This window comes from Scleropages formosus, chromosome 10, assembly GCF_900964775.1.
Source record: "Scleropages formosus chromosome 10, fSclFor1.1, whole genome shotgun sequence".
Taxonomy (NCBI): domain Eukaryota; kingdom Metazoa; phylum Chordata; class Actinopteri; order Osteoglossiformes; family Osteoglossidae; genus Scleropages; species Scleropages formosus.
Window position 1 is genome coordinate 2,730,460 of NC_041815.1, and position 19,371 is coordinate 2,749,830.

The following is a 19,371-nucleotide window of genomic DNA, read 5'->3' on the forward strand; positions in this document are numbered from 1 at the left end:
AGAAAATATCACGGAATAAGACCATGCAGTTGCAGCTGGAATGTGCATCACTTTTTGCAATGCGGTGTTTACTGAGATAGAAGACAAGCCAAGGCACAGCCGCCCCACCATTTTATATTTCTTTCACACAACCTAAAAGCCGAAAAAGGCTGCTCCGTGCGTTGAAAATGATCCACTTTGCTATGTCAATGGGTAAACACTGTAGGCATCTCGTCTATAGCGTATATCTTATATCTTGATTTTTTTTTTTTTTTCACATTTCAGTTTTATTTGGCCTTGAAATGACCACGGTACATTAAGGCCGGACAATGGTTTGTTTTAAGTAAGGGCCATTCAGCGCAGCTCTGTCAAAGCTACTGTAGTTCTCCTATGCGGGTGTGTCCGCAGCCGCCCATTGCTTTCTATAGATCACAAACAGTGTGTGTGCAGCCACAATGGGGAGTGTGCGAGTGCTGGTACCCTGGCGGCCACTGGGGGCCACTGGCACATAACTCCTCTGCATCAGTAAGTGTGTTTCATCCTAAACGAGCAAATGTAAAGCAGGTGCTGTTAACATCTGTAGGCTACATACAGTGCTGTAGGTGCAGTGAAGTAGCCTGTTTTTTGCCATCATCATTTCCCCAGGTTTTCGCCATTTTCATATGAGTGAGATACCAGTGTGCAAGTTTTGCTTGGCACACTGTGCTCCACATTATTCTTGTTTTCTTGTTCTCTGTTTTATATATATATATATATATATATATATATATAGAGAGAGAGAGAGAGAGAGAGAGAGAGAGAGAGAGAGAGAGAAAGTGTGTGTGAGAGAGAGACAGAGATCGTTGTGCACAGAAAAAAAATAGCAGGAGTTATTTATCATTTGTGTTTTGGGGTGGTGCAGTGGGTAGTGCTTCCACCTCATAGTGCCTGGGCTGTTTGGGTGTAGGTTTGAACCTGTGTGGAGTGTGCATGTTCTCCTTGTATCATGTATTTGCATTAGTTTCCTCCCAAAGGCATGCAGTAAAGGTGAAGTGGCAATGCCATATTGCCTGTAGTGTGTGTGGGTACCCTGTGATAGAGTAATGTCCTATTCAGAGTGTACTCCTGCCTTCTGCACAGTGGTTCAGGGATAAACTCTGGGCCACAACAAGTCTGACTAAAATGAGTGAGTTGTTTTTCAAACATAAGCCTACAGTTTTGCCTGATAGCCTTGGTGTTGTACTGAAACATAGTGATCTCTTTACATTATAAGTAAAAATAGTAACCGAACACCTTAACATGTTATTTCAGTTAATTATAATGCAATACATCACCATAGACTATACATTGCATCAGTGTGTATAATTAAGTGGTTCAAGTGTTTGCTGCATGACAATGTGCATCAAGTCACTTTTCTAAATACTGAGTCAAGATCCACTGCTTGACTTAGACTCCAGTTCTAAAAATACATCTGTCTAGCAATTACAAACCTGGTGTCTGCTTTGCAAACTTCCTGTGCACGGAAATGCCTGCTTTTTTTGACCTTATATTACATTGTGAATAATTACAGTGAGGTTGCAACCTGTTCCTTTGACACACTTTTAAAGTGTGATGGCATTTTTAATACGTCTGTGAAGATTCTCAATCATCCAGGTCATGGCATATCTAAAAATGAAGCTAAAACAAAGGCAACTGGTTTTGCATGAGTTTCCTTGAAAATGTTTCACCACTCATCCAGGTGGCTTCTTCAGTTCTCAAAGACTGGTGGGGAGTTTTGGTTTTAAATTTGGAACATCTATGGGTGGAGCCCATTTGAGACTCACATGACTGGGGTCTGTTGTCTTTTAGAACTGAAGAAGCCACTTGGATGAGTGGTGAAACGTTTTCAAGGAAACTCATGCAAATCCAGTTGCCTTTGTTTTAGCTTTGTTTTTAGGCATTCTTAATACAAATTCTAATGGTACATTGTTTCTAAGTAAAATATGTTGGTGTTACTGTGTTTACCAAGACATTCCCAGACTGTATGATACTGTGGGCCTGCAGTAATTGTGAGTAAATTGGGAAAATTATAATACAACCTAGGCAGTACAGTGGTGCAGCAGGTAGCTTTAGAGAAATCAGGCTCTTTGGGATGGGTTTAAATCTGGCTCACTTTGTGTGAAGTAAAAATTTTTTCCTATCTCTGCCTATAGCATCTGTATATGTGGGTAAGGGTATGCAAGTGTGGCTACCCTGTGATGGACTGGCATGCAGTCCAGAGTGTACCCCTCCTAGCCTGATGCCCATTGATTTGAGGACAAGCAAAAATGGTGGTGTTGGACGAAGAGATTGTACTTCAAGAATCACATGTCTGCGTAAATAATGCTTTTCTGTTGGTGAAATGCAAGTTTGCTTACTGAGCTGTATGCTGCTTTGGAGAAAAGTGTCTACTAAATGAACAAATGTAAATGTCAACAACATTGTTACATAACTCTGTTGTGTAAATGGGCATGTTATGTTGTTTGGACAGGCAGTCTAGTGTATTGTATCTACCATGACGTCACACTTGGACAAAGGTGAATCATAACTGATGATAATTCTTTTTCTGTAAATTGGTAAACAACTGCATGGACAAAGGTGTCACTTGACTTAGTAAGCTTTGAATCTCACCTGCTGCGGTGTTATTATTGAGTACAGAATTTACATTACATTTACATTTATTTTTTTAGCTGACACTTTTCTCCAAAGCGACTTACAATGTTAAGATAACTACCATTATTTACCCATTTATACAGCATGGAAATTTTACTGGAGCAATTCAGGGTTAGTACCCAAGGGTACTATAGGTGGAGGTGAGATTGAAACCTGCGAAGGCAGCAGCTCTAACTACTGCACTACCATCTGCTCCAACTGTTCAAGGTGCAAATTACTTACCATGATTTGCTCCTGTAAAAATTACCTAGTATTATAAATGGGTAAATTCCCAACCACTGTAGAGGCACAGAGACAGCCATATCCACTTATGATCATGAATTAACTTTTTTCAACAAGTCTCATAATTGGATTTAAATGATCTATTCTCAAACCAACTCCAAGATACAAGATTTTATTATTAAAAAGCAAGCATGAAAAATAAAAAAAATGCCCAATACATGAATTTATGTGAGCAAACAAATGAAATGTTAACAAATACTGTAACAATTTTACAAATGTTGCAGTACTGTATCAGCCATGCTGCGGTGATGTAACCCAGGATCTGTAGCTGAAGATATATTATTATGAGACTTTATCTGCCAGTGACAGGTAGTAATTAACAAACAAAAGCCCATTTGCTTTCAGAATATGAAATGTAATAATCTACTGCTACCTGACCAAATCTTGGTAGGGAAGTCAAATAAAAGACCAAATAGTTGAACAAAGCGGGCCATGGTGCGGCAGCGGGTTCAGCCAGTGCCCGCTGTGTGGTGGGTCTGGAGGTCGAGCTCTGCTTGGGGTGCCTTGCGACAGACTGGCATCCCGTCCTGGGTGTGTCCTCTCCCCCTTTGGCCCTGTGTTGCTGGGTGAGGCTCCAGCTCCCTGTGACCCTGCACGGGACAAGCAGTTATAGACAATGGAATGGAATGGTTGAACAAGGAAAAACACAAATTGATTTAGGTATGAATGCTATGTATGGCACTTCAGTCATTCTCATTTTCAGGCACACACACACACACACATTTTCAGAACCGCTTGTCCCATACGGGGTCACGGGGAACCGGAGCCAACCCGGCAACACAGGGCGTAAGGCCGGAGGGGGAGAGGACACACCCAGGACGGGACGCCAGTCTGTCGCAAGGCACCCCAAGCGGGACTCGAACCCCAGACCCACCCAAGAGCAGGACCCGGTCCAACCCACTGCGCCACAGCGCCACCGCGCCCCCCTTTTATGCAAATATTTTCAAGAAATTCATGGCAAGTTTTACATTTTAACTAATATTTCCATCAGAAGATATCTCCATTACTGGTATACTTTTGGAAAATTAGCAGCTCAGATCTTTTTTTTAAATAAAACACTTTATTTAAATTGTGTCTGTGTTTAAGACCATGCTTGGGAACAGCCCAGCAGCAGTGATGAAAGAAGAAGTAAGACATAGGGCTGGAACTTTAAGATGCAGAAGGCAACAAATTTATGTTGCTTGGCATATATCACATTGTTACCTTAAACAGAATGCAATTGAAAACAGGTCTCGAGATTCTCAGAACTATTCTGGCTCTCTACTGAGACAAAAAATGTTATATACTATTCTAGTGTTTCATGACTGCTTGATTTAAACTCCTTGTTATGTGCATTCCTAAAATAGAATGTGTTGGAAATATTCCTCAATAATCAGTGTTAAAAACAAGACATTCTAACATTTTTGGTTTTATGGCGTTAAAGAAGTTTGAACATCTGTAGTTTACCCAGTGTTATTTTCTGGGTATACATGGCCATAACTTGTTGTGTTGTAATAACAGTGGTCTTGAGCAGCCTAGAGATTCACTGCTCTGTGTCCCCCTGCAGAAGATCGGCAGCAGAAAGAGAATCTGGAATATTGTACAACTTTTTATGACGAGCATTACACAGCATTCATATTTCTTTGGATATAATACTTTTCTAGCTCCTTCAACTGTGAGGAGGGAAACAGTTCTCAAGAGAGATAGGGAATTAAGAAAAAAAAATGTAGTTTAGTGAATAAAGCAAACATTATTCTTGATAACAGATCATATGATGACCATATGTATTTTTATCCAAATTAAGAATTTCTTGGCCAATGAAAGACAAACTGTAACACTCTTGGCAACCTTACTTCCCCATATGCATTGAAGCACTCCTGGCAGTTGTAACCTATTTTGGTGTGAGATTTGGAATTTTTCTCAGTAAGAATACAATATGGTTATTATATTCATTGAATGTATATCTTTTGTGCATAATATTTGAACACTTTTTGCATACCTCTTGAATTACTCGCACCTTCAATTGTACACGCAAGATCTCTCATTGCTTATGAGAGTGATAGGATAATCTGCAATTCACTGATATAAATTAACATGATTCCATCTCATCCACACACCCACATTTTCTGAACCGCTTGTCCCATACGGGGTCACGGGGAACCGGAGCCTACAACACAGGGCGTAAGGCCGAAGGGGGGAGGGGACACACCCAGGACGGGACGCCAGTCCGTCGCAAGGCACCCCAAGCAGGACTCAAACCCCAGACGCACTGCAGAGCAGGACCCGGTTCAACCCACTGTGCCACCACACCCCCTTCCATCTCATCCCTAATATGATATCTGGAATACAAATAGACTGAGCATGGGCAAACCTTTTTCTAGAGTTGCATTAGTTCTAGAGTTGTGCAACACACAAATCTGATGAAATTGTAAATGGAAATAATTTATCTGGATGTGTATGAGATCATCCAAACAGTGGTCCAGGGAAACCACAAACCAATTCTTATATAAATAATATAAGCATTCCATTAATACAATTATCTATGGCTGATTTGTTTAATCTGCTTAGTTCTTGTCTCTGCATTCATTTATGCCTCTTGATTACGTACTATGTATATGAATGAGTTTCTTTCACAATGATATGATTTTGGTACAAACAGAACCTTCTAGTGTTTTTTCCCCAGATGTATTATAAGGGTTTTATTCTGTGTGCTTCCATTGCAAGAGTCATATTACTGGTATAACTGGAGGGCCTCGGTAGAGCTCAATGATGACTAAGCGGTTTCTCTGTATTTTCTCTCCAAATTTGATTTCAAGACCACTTCTTTGGTCAGGTGGAAGCCGTATGGTGTTTCTGGAAGAAAATATAGGCAACATCAACAAATTCAGGGTGAAACATCTCTGACCATACAATCTGACTGGTACTTGCTCATATAGGTAACTAGATGAACCAGATGAACAGAAAAACTGCCTTGTGTACATGTTAAAAATGCCTCACAGGGCCTCAGTTGATAGTCTGTGTTTTTAGTCATGTTCTCCACTGCACATACTTATGTTAATTGATTTTGGTGCTTTGTTTTGACATTACCATGGTAAATAAAATTAAAATATTGGCATAAATTAAAAACAGAAATGGAAAAAAAAACACTCAGGTGTCATCCTGGTTAAGGATTGCAAATGAGCTTTGAGACTCTCCCAAATTGCTGAGCTCCTTACCCACTCTGACACCTCATTTAGGCTATGCATATCTCAAAGGTCATAGTTAGATGAGACCAAAAGGACATTGTCTACAAACAGTAAAGATACCACCCTTAGTTCCTAACACTGGCCACCTTTTGAGTCTTTGTGCTGCCTTTATATCCTGGCCATGAAAATCACAAACAGGAGTAGAGACAAAACACGAGCTTTGTGGAGTTTGACACCAACATCCATTTTGATTTAATAGTGAAAATACATACACAGTTTATACTGTGCTTACATGCTTTTGAATCTGGTGGTCAACTGTAGGGTGGAGTATTCTTTCCAGTATCCTGGCATAAACTTTGCCAGGGAAGCTGAGGAATGTGATCCCTTAAAGTTTGAACATATTGTCAGGTATCCTTTCTTAAATATAGGGAGCACCTTTCCATCCCTTGTAAATCCAGAGGTACCTTGCCATGCAACACTGAAGGATCATATGAGTCACGCTACCCCCAGACTATCCAGTGCTTGTAATATCCGTGATTGAATTTCATTCACCCCTGCAGCCTTACTATTATACAGGCCTCACAGAAATAGGGATTCCAAGAAGTGATGAGTTCTACTCCACAAAAACATCAAATACTGCCTACTGGTTGGAGGGGATGTCCACTGGCTTGAGTGCTCTTTACACTGCTAAACAAACTAGGTGAATGGTCAGTACTTCCCCACCTTTGCTTACCAGAGCCTGGGCATGATAACACCTTACCCTCATAAACTGCCAAATGGTTTGTCAGAGCAACTGTGAGGCCATCTGACAGTCTTTCTCTGTAGCCTATCCAAACTCCTCCCATGTTTGAGCTTTTGTTTCAGAACCTGTATCTCTCAGCTAAACTAAGACACCCTCCCAGAACATTGCTTGGAAGAACTTTTTGCTTGGAATAAATTCTTCAGTTTAATGACTTCCTTCCCAGCTGGTGTTCAGCAGCAACATCCACAGCTGAGGTCTTGAACATGGTCCATCCTGACTCAATGTCACAGGTCTCACTCAGAACAAGGGAGAAGTTCTCTTAGGGGCAGGACTTGAACTGATCTCCCACTGGACTGTCTGCCTGTCTGAATTTCCTTTTGACTACTCTGTCATTCCTATCTCGGACTTTATGTAATGTTCTATGAGGTGTGGCCAGGCAAAAAAGACATCCACAAATTTGTCCTCTGTCTTCCGTACATTCTCCTGTTCAGCTGGAGACAACTCATCGTCAACAGGTACTGGGGAGGACTTAGGTTGGGTTGCTAGAACATCAGGGGCCTAACATCATTGTTGGGCACCAGGGTTGCCATGGAAGTGCTTGTTTCCTCCTGTGATGTTGTCAATACATTAATTCAATATACAGTAGTTTCTAGGCGTTATCTCTGTTCAAGTTACTGCATACACAGTCTACAGCCCTAACTCACCATGCGACCATGAAGGGCCCCTTCCACTTTGCAAACAGTTTTGGAGTGGGATTTTGGAAGGAGAAGGACCTTAACTCCTGGCTTAAATAGTCTTAACCTGGTGTTTTTGCGATACCACTAGGCTTGCCTTTCCTGAGTATGGAGCAAGCGCACCCTAGCAGTACCTGCTTTTAGGTCTATGTCCATAGAGGACTGTGGGATCTCACAGATAGTGAACAACAGGGGTACCAACATTTTATCTCAATTCTGTGCATCACTGGCAACGAACTTGCACATTGTGTTCTTTAGGGTTTGAGGGCAGTACCCTGACTTCATGCCAGCCTGAGGAAGAACTGACCCTCCATCTGATCTCACTGTTCACCTGAAAAGTTATGCCGGTCATAATCTAGCTTCCCACAGCGGTGGCAACTGACAACAGGGCTCTCAGCACCACGTACATGGAGAGATTGTGTTCTGACTGCTGAAGAACCAAGAAGCTGAGAAGCCCTTGATACAATGATTTTGGAAAACCCTTCATCTTTGCTCAGGAGCTACACAACTCCTGGACCACTGTTAGTGCCGGACTGTCAAAAATCATTTCCAGAAAACCTTCACAGAATGTTTGTGTTTCCCAGGTGTGTCTGGCTGGGTCACACAGTATGTTGAATCCAGCTCACCACAAAGTCATTTACTGTTACTTTCTTCAGTTGCTGCACCTCTCTCCACCCAAGTGTACAGAAAATATGTTCTTATATTGGATGAAGCCCAAATTAATCTGTTACCTTTGGCCAGGGTATTCTTCTACCAGATACACTACTGAGTCTTCTTGATTTCAGACATGGTATTTGTTGAAAACACATCAAAAGTCCAGTAACAATTCAGTTATTGTAGATGTTAGATCACATATAGCAAGCTGTTTTTCCAAATCTGTATCCTTCCCAGATAAGTGCCATCATAGTGGCCATTTCCACAGAGGTTATTGAAGTCCCCCAGGAGGACTACAGAATCTGTAGGTTGAACCTTCTTGAGCACATTTCCAAAATTCTTTAAAAAGGCTGAATACTTTGTAGAACTCCTTGGTGCTTATGCACAAACAGTGAGAGTTCTTTGGGACTTGCAGCTGCATTGAGACAAGCCTCTCGTTCACCTGGAAGAAGTCCAGCTGCACTGCCCTTAGTCAAGGACTTGGGAGTATCTATACACCTTTTCACAGCTTTTCAGAAGGAGAATGTGGATAGGTTACTGGCTGTCCTTCATCAAGAAATTATAAATAGAATTATATGTATATATATAAAAAATGTATATATATTGTTTAAATATTAGAAAAATATATACGCATGTATGTATGTATATGTGTGTATATGTATATATATACATATAATATATACACGCATACATACATACATATATATATATATTTTTTTTTTTTTTCTAATATTTAAAAAATAGTTTGTATTTCAAAATGTCAGAGAAACAAATTGTCAGGGTATAATTTGTGAGAGGCTTCATCAGGAGTCTGAATACTTTTGCAAAACACTGCCTATCCACTTATCCAACTGGTATTTTTCTACCTCCCTTACTAACCCTAACCCCACTAGAAATTTTGCATTCTCAAACCCAGTTTCCCACACCAAGGAAAATTCAATCTTTAAAAAACTTCACTGGTGAAAACCAGTACTGTGTCAGTCAAGGGCAGAGTGTAAATTAAGCCAAAATAAGCCAATAAATGAGTACTTTACTTTCTCTGTAATTGTGAAAATGTTTATGACACTTTCAGTATCCATAACACACCTGCTTTTTTTAAAGTTACAAGTAATCAACATTATGGCTATACAGCGAGGATTCCCCTACTTCAGCTTCCAAGGCATTTGTATTAAAAATGTTTACATGTATATTTATTCATTAAGTAGACACTTTTTCTCCAGAGTGACTTACAGTTGTTATTATTAAGCTGACACCTTTATCCAAGGTTACAAACAATATCAGATACACCACTAAACTGGCTACAATCATATACAAACATATAGCAAAGCAGTGATCAATCTACCTGAAATACATATCTTTGGATTGTGAGAGGACACTGGTGAACATGGGGACAATACACAAAATATGTACAGACTGAGCAGCGATTGGACTCATAGCTGCTGCAAAAGAGCTGAAGGAGTACAGGTAAACAGCCATGTAGTACCACAGAATAACCAATGAAGGTAAGCTACTTAATTGTTCTGTAACTATTACAGCTATTGAAGGAATTGTATCCACTGTACTGGGATTTGTATATTTTTAGCATAAATGAATGTCAGTTTTAGGGCTTTAGAATGCATGAAAATGTTATTGAAATTAATGGCAATTACTTAGAGATGAGAATTTACCTTCACAAAGGTTTTTCAGGAACACATTGGCTTCATCAGGTGGAGGAATGTGAACATTCAGTTATTAAATTTTTGAACTTATGATCATCTCCCAATTTATTTTTATTTGCATTTCCATTTTCTAACATTTCTCTGTGGCATAGTGAAAATAGCCTGTATTTTTGATTACTGCTATTAGATGACACCAAAACCCACTGAGTTTATAGGTTTATTAACGGATGTATTCTGATGGCCAGTAAAACACAGTTGGGATTTCAAAGTCAAACACTTTTTAATACATTCTCCAACTTACTCTCCTTTCTCAATTGTTTGATTTTTCTGTGATGCCTGAAGCGCTGGAGAAAAAATGATGCTGTCTTGCAAGTGTAAAGCACATTTTTAAAGTCTTTTTTAATTCATAATAGTTTTCTTTTCTTGAAAACCTAGCTAATGACTAAATCAAGGGATTAAGTTTTATTGAGTCTGATGGGGTGATTAGAAGTGAAGTCCCAGTTGTTTTTGTAAATTGATGTACCTGTGTGTGTATATATTATATATATAGTATATATGAATTTAACCTCATTTTCAGCCGAGTAATTATACATTTGACAGCGTTTCTATTATTTCCTTACTATATTTAAGAGATTGTCTTGTGTGGAAGTAGAATATGATACTAATCATTTATTTATGAAGTCCCTGTTCAGTCAAAATGTGTATTTTATTGTTTGTACAAAATGTGAATAAATTCTAGAGAAGTTGGGTCATAATTTGTTGTAAAACCAGTGTTTAGAGTTGAAGTGCATCTTTCTCTGGAATCCTCTTAAATGTTTTTTATTCCTCTGCTCAAAAGACTGCAGTATACTGTATACTTATCCAATGCTTTTAAAGATGGACTGAATTGTTTGCGTTCGAATTCAACTTCCATAAATGTTTGATGAAGCTACAGAGTAGTGTGAGTAAATATGCTAGCAAAACCAGGGCAGAGACAAACCACAGTGTCATAAATATCTTACAGGGAGGAAAAGGAGTCTTGGGCTTTTATATTTCTGAATAGGACTGTTATGTTTTCATTTTTCCCCTATACTGTATTGCTTTTAGCTGGCTTGAAAAATTAGTTTAGAGTATTCATAGGGGAAAAGGAAAACAGAGCTACCATAGCATAGTATATTAGTTCAGTACTGCACCAAAATAATCAAAATATTTGATTGTTTTTATGTGAAAACCAAAACACTTTGGGTAGAGCTAACAGCAGTATGGTCCCTTTGGCAGTTGGTTTCCTGAAAGAACTCTACTTTATTTCCACAATTCAAAAACATACTGCTTAAGCATGTATGTTAAGATGATGCTGAAATGACATACATGTGTAAGTGTATATGTCATATTACAAAAGTGCCATGCAATATACGAAGATCACATCAAAGGTGTATCCAACAATATACTTCCCCAGTTTACATTTATTCTCTCACACACACACACACTTCCTGAACCTCTTGTTCCATACGGGGTCACGGGGAACCGGAGCCTACCCGGCAACTCAGGGCGTAAGTCCGGAGGGGGAGGGGACACACCCAGGATGGGACGCCAGTCCGCCGCAAGGCACCCCAAGTGGGACTCGAACCCCAGACCCACCAGAGAGCAGGACCCGGTCCAACCCGCTGCGCCACTGCGCCCCCGTTACATTTATTCATTTAAATGAAAATTTTCTCCAAAGAAATTCACATTGATCAGCAATCTACAATTATTTATCCATTTATACAGCTAAGCAATTCTATTGAATTTAAGGTAAGCACATTGTTCAAAGTAGGGGCAGTAGCTCTAACCACTATACTACCAGTTTCAGGTTCAACTGATGTTTCTACATTTGATACAAAAACTATATTTTTAATAATTGTTAAAATATAAATATTACACATGACATTAAAGATAAACATGGAAAGCTTCTCCTGACCAAAGCCGAACAGGACAAAAGGTGGATGGAACATTTTCGAGACATCCTCAACCAGCCTGACCCACCTACCATGTACGATTTCACCGTAGAAGAGGCGCATAATGACCTAGATGTCAACATGGGTGATATTTCGATCGAAGAGACGAAGATGTCCATCAAAGGGCTCAGGAACAATGAGGCGGCTGGACTCGATGAGATCAACTCAGAGCTCCTGAAAGCGGGTGGTCAGCCCATGGCCGTGCAGCTGACCCGCCTACTCAGCATCTGCTGGTGCCAAGGGAAAGACCCCGAGGATTGGAGAAAAGGCGTCATCGTTCGGCTCCCCAAGAAAGGCAATGTCACCGACTGTGCAAATTGACGAGGCATCACGCTCCTTTCGGTTCCAGGGAAGGCTTTCTGCGCTGTTCTTTTACGTCGTCTGCGCCGCGCCATCGACCAACGGCTGCGAGAAGAGCAGGCGGGTTTCCGTAATGACCGCTCCTGCTGCGAGCCGATCTTCACCCTACGAAATATCATCGAGCAGTGTGTCGAATATCGCCATCCAATTTATATCAACTTTATCGACTTTAAAAAGGCATTCGACAGTATCCATCGAGACTCGTTGTGGGAGATCCTCCGGGTCTATGGCGTCCCAGAAGCCTTCGTCACCGTCTTTAAGGATCTGTATCTAAACTCTTCATGCCGCGTAAGGACCGACGCAGGGCACACAGCTTTTTTTGAGATCACTACCGGCATCCGCCAGAGCTGTATCCTTTCACCGATCCTCTTTCTCATTACCCTTGACTTCATCATGAAAAAGGCAACTGCGTATGTTGAAGCAGGCATCCCTTGGACGGATCAGGATCGCTTGACAGATCTAGATTTTGCCGACGATGTGGCCCTGCTTGCCGAAGACAAAACCCAGCTCCAAAACGCAACCGAGAGACTCAGCCACGAAGCCAGTAAGATCGGCCTGCGTATCAGCTCAGAAAAATCAAAGATCATGAAGACCGGACCCGTAGGCGTGCCAGCCAACATCACTGTTGACGCGACACGACTGGAGACAGTGGAGAAATTCACCTACATGGGGAGCATTGTTTGTCACGATGGTGACGCCGAGACTGATGTCCGGTGCCGGATCGGGAAAGCTTCGGCCGTGTTCCGTCGCCTCCAGCACATCTGGACATCAGCTTCAACCTCCCTAAAGATTAAGTTACTACTATACGCCTCCATTATCATCCCGACCGCAATCTACGCATGCGAAACTTGGAAGCTAACAGCGAACACTGTTCGCAGGATAAACGCATTCCACCAACGATGTCTCCGGTGGATTCTCAAGATCCAGTACATCGACTGCATTACCAACGATGAAGTCTTGTGAAATTCCAGCAGCCTTCAAGTTACAATCACGCACTGGTGCCCCCCGGGGGCCAGGCGTGGCCAGGGCCGTCCCCGCACCACCTGGCGTCGAACTTTCATTGTATCCTGGAACGAAGCTGAAGTGCTGGCAGAGGACCGGCAGAGGTGGAGAGACTTCGTCACCCGATGTGCCCAACAGCATGGGAGTATCTAAGACTAAGACTGGCACATGACATACATGCAAATAGTGAGTTTGCAGGTTGTCGTGTTTCAAGAGATGCTCTGATATTTGAATGTTTTTTCATTCTGTATGCAGTGAATTTAACAGGCAGCATGAGGTCATGATCACTGGGGAAAAGTAACTTTCTGTGTATAATGTGTTTATCAGAAATAATTGACAACTGCTGTACCCAGAAAGCTAAATTTCACATTGTTCCAGTTAATTGCATTTACAGTGGCTTGGTATTTTCCAGAGGTATTAACTTTAACATTTGGGGATTTTAATGTTCGTTAATACATTCGCCCTTACCACAATCCTTTCTGCATACTTCTTACAAAAGCACCTCAACAGGAATCCTGTACTACTGAAAACTTTATAAACAATGGTATTGTGAAACAGTAATATTGCTACAACAATTAACTAAAAAGATTTGTTCCTATAAACTTTCCACCAAACCAGGAGAAATACTTAAAAAACAACTTGATGATTTGTGGTGTAAAATATTTGTACCGTTATTTACACACACACACATTTTCAGAACCGCTTGTCCTATATGGGGTCACGGGGAACCAGAGCCTACCCGGCAACAGAGGGCGTAAGGCCAGAGGGGGAGGGGGACACACCCAGGACGGGACGCCAGTCCGCCACAAGGCACCCCAAGCGAGACTCGAACCCCAGACCCACCGGAGAGCAGGACTGCAGCCCAACCCACTGCGCCACTGCGCCCCCCTACCATTATTTATTTGGGAATAAAAAATGTACAGTCTAGGTGTTCATTTAAGCATGGAAAGAAGTATTTAATTTGCAACTGGGGGAGCCAAAGTGGGCAGAAGTGTTATCGAAGGGCCTGAATTTCAATCAGGTTGTTACCACAGTGCCTGTAAGCAAAGTACTTAGTCTCAGTTGCCACAGTAAAAATTACTCAGCTTTGTAGTGTATAATTATAAGTAGCATAACTGTGTGAATAGAGTTGTATTCAAGACACTTCCACAGTGTATAGTGTCAATCTAACAGGTATACACAGTCATAGACTTATAGAGGCTCACCAAGAGATTAATATCCGTCCGTGCAGCTACAGGAGTTCAGATTAACTCCCTACAGGTTTCAACATCAGCCTTTTTAACACACAGTCACATTCAGTCTGGTGCTATAAACTGAGGCCGCATTTGAAAATTGTGCCAAGTGGCTGTGTGAAAGAGACTGTGGAAGGCACTGTGCTTTAATGTTCTAATTATATATTTATTCAAATGTGACGTAGAGCCTTCATCTTCTTGAAGCTAGTCCATACACTATCACAGTAACTTCAGAAAATCACACACAGGCTGAAGCCACTTGTCCCGAGCGGGTTTGCAGCAAGCCGGGGCCTAACCCAGACCCAGCAGAGAGCGGGACCCAGCCAAACATGCTGCACCACCACACCCAACTTCATGAAATTGTTATTTTAAAAAAGAAGAAATCTACATACACCTCATATGGACTTCATATGTGCTATACAGGGCTCGGGACACCATCAGTAGCAACAACAGTGGGGAGGGGAAAGATGGAAAAAGAGCAACTTTAAAATAACAAATCTTTAACTAATTTCTGTATTTATTCATACATGTATTAATTTAAAGTGAAAGAAAAAAGTTAGACATAAACCACAATGAAATGAAAAACTGTTCCAAATGTACACCTGAAGAAACTCTCAGCTGAAGAATGGTGAGGAAGCATTTTAGACGCAGGCCCATATTTGCTACTACAACCATTTGCAAAATTTAAAAAATCCTTATGAGCATGCACATTATTCAAATCAGATTCCTCAACAACAGCAAGATTCAAAAACGCTTTGTAAATGTGAATAAAAAATTAATACATATATATGGCTCATAACTGCATACATAATTACAGTACATAATGGCTCAACAGTGAAGTATGGCATCCGAGACCCATCCCCTCCACACACATATTAGTCACCCTTCACCCACAGCAAACACACTAATTTCACAATCTCAGACATCTCGATTAACCATACCACATCTCTATACCCAGTACCAATTGCCTCCCACTGCTAGCTACCTGCCACCAACTTTGTTGAAACATTATACACCTCCCTTGTACCTGCAACCCTAACTACCCTTCTCATCCAGAACCACTGACGTGCCTTCTCAGCAGCCTCAGACAGTTCCTTCAACTCTACCCTAAGCAAATGGCTTTTGACCAAATTCCACCAATTGCAATTATATACATACATATAAATGTATATATACATACACACATCATTTGAAGCTGCTTGTCCCCATTGGGGTTGCGGTGAGCCGGAGCCTAACCCGACAACAGAGGGCATAAGACTGGAGGAGAAGGGGACACACTTGGAACAGGATGTCAGTCCATCACAAGTCATCCCAAACAGGACTCAAACCCCAGACCCACCAGAGAGCAGACCCTGGCCAAACCCACTGCACCACCGAGCTCCCCTCAGACACTTTTACAGTACATATATATTTATTTAGATATAAATCATTTTCCTATGAAAAGACTGAAAGAAACTTAAAACTAAAATTTGAATTTGTGCACTACTTTTTCTTATGATAACTGGCATTGACAACATTTTGGGGTAAATTTGGGATAGGATTGGAATGAGTTAGAGTTTTTTGCAATATTAAATGATGGAATAAGCAGTTTAATTTTTTGATATTTGGTCAGTTTTCAGAAATGATCTGGGGCTTGTTAATGAGGGATATACTGGCTCTTTGAGTTGGAAACATGATTGATACCAGAGGTCTATTGTAATTCCAAAGTTAATGAAAAGTTATCATCTTTGATTCATCAAATCCATATATCTTGGGCTGTTTTCAGAAGAGACTTCACCTTTCAGTATACCCATTGTGTTCTAGATTTTGCAGTACCTGAGTAGTAGGACTCAGTTTATGAGGCTGAAGAGCTTTATTGTTAAATATACATCAGGGGACAATTCTGGTTCCCTTCTTGCTTAAATCTGTACACATCTGACAAAAACAGTGAGCTGTGTCATCTGCATAAAACTGCTATTGTTAATTCTATTAAAGACAGAAAGGAGAATGAGAACAGAGATTTAGTGAAGGAATTTGAATAATGGTGCAAAAAGTAACCAATTTCTCAACATTCAAAAGATTAAAGAAATGGTCGTGGTCTTCAAGACATCCAAGCGTCTAATATGTTCACTGGCCACTGATGGAGAGAATGTGGAGCTGATAGTGACGCACAAGTACCTGGGGTGAATCTGAACAACAGGCTGCAGTGGGCCTGTAACACTGAGGCTGTGTACAACAAAGGCCAGTGTCACTCTTACATCCTGAGAAGGTTAAGGTTTTCTGGAATATGTAGGCCACTGTTGTTCAAACAATCTTTTGTAGCTCAAACAGTTCTGTGATGCAGTTGTATGCTGTGGCAATGGCATAGCTCCATATGATTCCAATAGACTGAACAAACTTGTCAAGAAAACTAACTTTGTCCTTAGAGTTAAGCTAGAATTTCTGGAGGAAGCGATAAAGGACAGGACTCCAAACAAGCTCCAAGTCTTTACAGAGAGTGACTCTCTCTGTCTATCTAAAAACCTTGGATACAGCTTTAATAAATAAACCATTTGTACAATATTTTTGGTAATAATTTTGTTAACATTGAACTGTATGCAACTTAAAAGTAATTTAAATGACTGCAAATGAAAATGCATTGCCTCTACAAACTCAGCTCAGTGCTGGTGTTCTAAACCTGTCGGATTACATTTTGTTTTTCATGAACCCAAGTGCTGTAGTTTTATTTTGATCATAACAAGTCCGAAGGAAAAGTGCATGGAACAGAAAACAGAGAACACAGAAGATGCAGCGACTTGTGCTTGTGCTTGTGCTTGTGCTTGTGCTTGTTTCAGATTTGAATGAGAATGAGGAGATGTATCAGTAGTGGACAAGAACAGGTAGGTGACCATAGGCTTTACTGAGGAGCAGTTCAATGTCTGTACTCAAGGGAGGACCCATGGTGACTATCCGTGTTAGTGCTCTCTTATTGTGAACAGTGTTGATTAGAGTCCGGTGCAGGTGTGTTGTCCTCAGTCAGATATGCAGGGGCGTGACTGTTGGTTGTTGGTGAATTCATCTCAGAAACGTGTGCAACTGCAATATTCCTCTTTCTTACTGATCGACATCACTCACAAATACCTAACAACAACTGTAACTGCTGTAGAAGCAAGTTGAATCAGTGTCTCATGCTTCTCTTCTGTTTGGGTGTACTTTACTTGTGCTTACTTGTGCACAAACATTACTGCTTTGTTCTACTAAAATATTTACTATTCAGTTTTGTCTTAGTTTTACTTTTGCTACAGTAAAAGTCATGTGTAGTTTGAGGAGTACCCAAGTGTAAGGCAGTACTGAGTGAACATAAGACTTTTATTAATTCTTTTTTACATGATTAAATTTGGTTGAACCAGAATTAAACAGTTAACAAAATACAAATAGAAAAAAACTGCTTATTTGATGCAAAGAGGAATGAAATGAAAGGCCAATTAACAGTACAATAAAGAAAACAGAAACAGAGCATCAAACCAAAAAAAAGAATCACACACACACACTTTCAGAACCGCTTGTCCCATACAGGGTCACGGGGAACCAGAGCCTACCCGGTAACACAGGGCATAAGGCCAGAGGGGGAGGGGACACACCCAGGACAGGACACCAGTCCATCGCAAGGCACCCCAAGCAGGACTCGAACCCCAGACCCACCAGAGAACAGGACTGTGGTTCAACCCACTGCGCCACTGCACCACCACACCCCTTCTCCAAAAAAATCATAACCACACAAACAGAAACCAAAAGCTCTTTCTTTAAGATACTCTTTTGCTTACATGACATTCATGTTTCATATGATGAATCCTTAACCGTGTGTGACATTGAGTCAAAAGCAAATCCAAGAAATTCTGTATGTTTTAAAATGCCCCTGGTTTCTTACACGTACATTAATTCATTTTGCAGAGGCCAAAAGTGCATTATACTAACAGAAGGGGAAATGTAGATACAGACACATGATTCCTGAAGTACAATGAATTTGTTGCATACCATGTTATAATCCAAGATTTACTATATGAATAGGTGAATGTAGAGTTTTTTATTTATTAATTTATTTTTTTGTTATTTAAAGCAAACATTCATGGATGACATATTGTTAAGCTACTTACAGTTATTTACCCATTAATACAGCTAGGCAATTTTTCCTGGAAGTTTTTTACTAGGTGCCTTGCTCAAAGGTGCTACAGCAGGACTGAGGTTCATAAATTCATTGGTAATTCAGTACAGTGCTTCTAAACAAAACAGGATGTGTCTACCTTGCTGAGTGAAAGTTGTAGGCAGCTGTGAACTTTATTTCTTTTTAAATGTGTAAAATGTCCCTCTAGAGTGCATGTACCTTTTCTGATATCCTGTGGTTTGGGGGTAGACTACAGACTACAGCACTAGAGAGTTATTAATAGTGCATGAGTGAGCAAGAAATAATTTAAAAAGAATCTGGAAATAAGAATTTTGTTACAAATGAAAGATAATATGGGTGGCATCTTGGCCACCTATATTTTCATTGGGTGGTGCAAGTGGATGTGGGTTCAAGCCCTGCTCAGTCTGTGAGGAGCTTGCATGTTGTTGTGTGGGTTTCCTCCCAAAGTTCAAAAACATGACGTTCAGGTGGACTGGTGACTTTAAAATCATCCATAGTGTGAGTGGCAGACAGAAAGAGTGTTTCACTGGTGTATGGATGAGTAATTCATTCTAAGTAGTTTATCCAGTAGTGTAAGTCACCTTTACCTGCACTACATAGTGTTCATTGAAAGTTGCTTTGGAGAAAAGCATCTGCCAAATGAAGTAATATAAAATATATATACATATATATATATATACACACACACACACACTTTCAGAGTCACTTGTCCCATACAGGGTCACAGGGAACCAGAGCCTACCCAGTAACACAGGGCATAAGGCCAGAGGGGACACACCC

The 19,371-nt window shown here is 40.7% G+C and overlaps 1 protein-coding gene across 2 annotated transcripts in view; it reads left to right on the plus strand.

The window, feature by feature from the left end:
- The window catches only part of LOC108942075 (leucine-rich repeat and fibronectin type III domain-containing protein 1), a 75,017-nt gene that overhangs the window by 1,659 nt on the left and 53,987 nt on the right, over positions 1 to 19,371 (plus strand). The gene's annotated exons all lie outside the window — the stretch shown is intronic.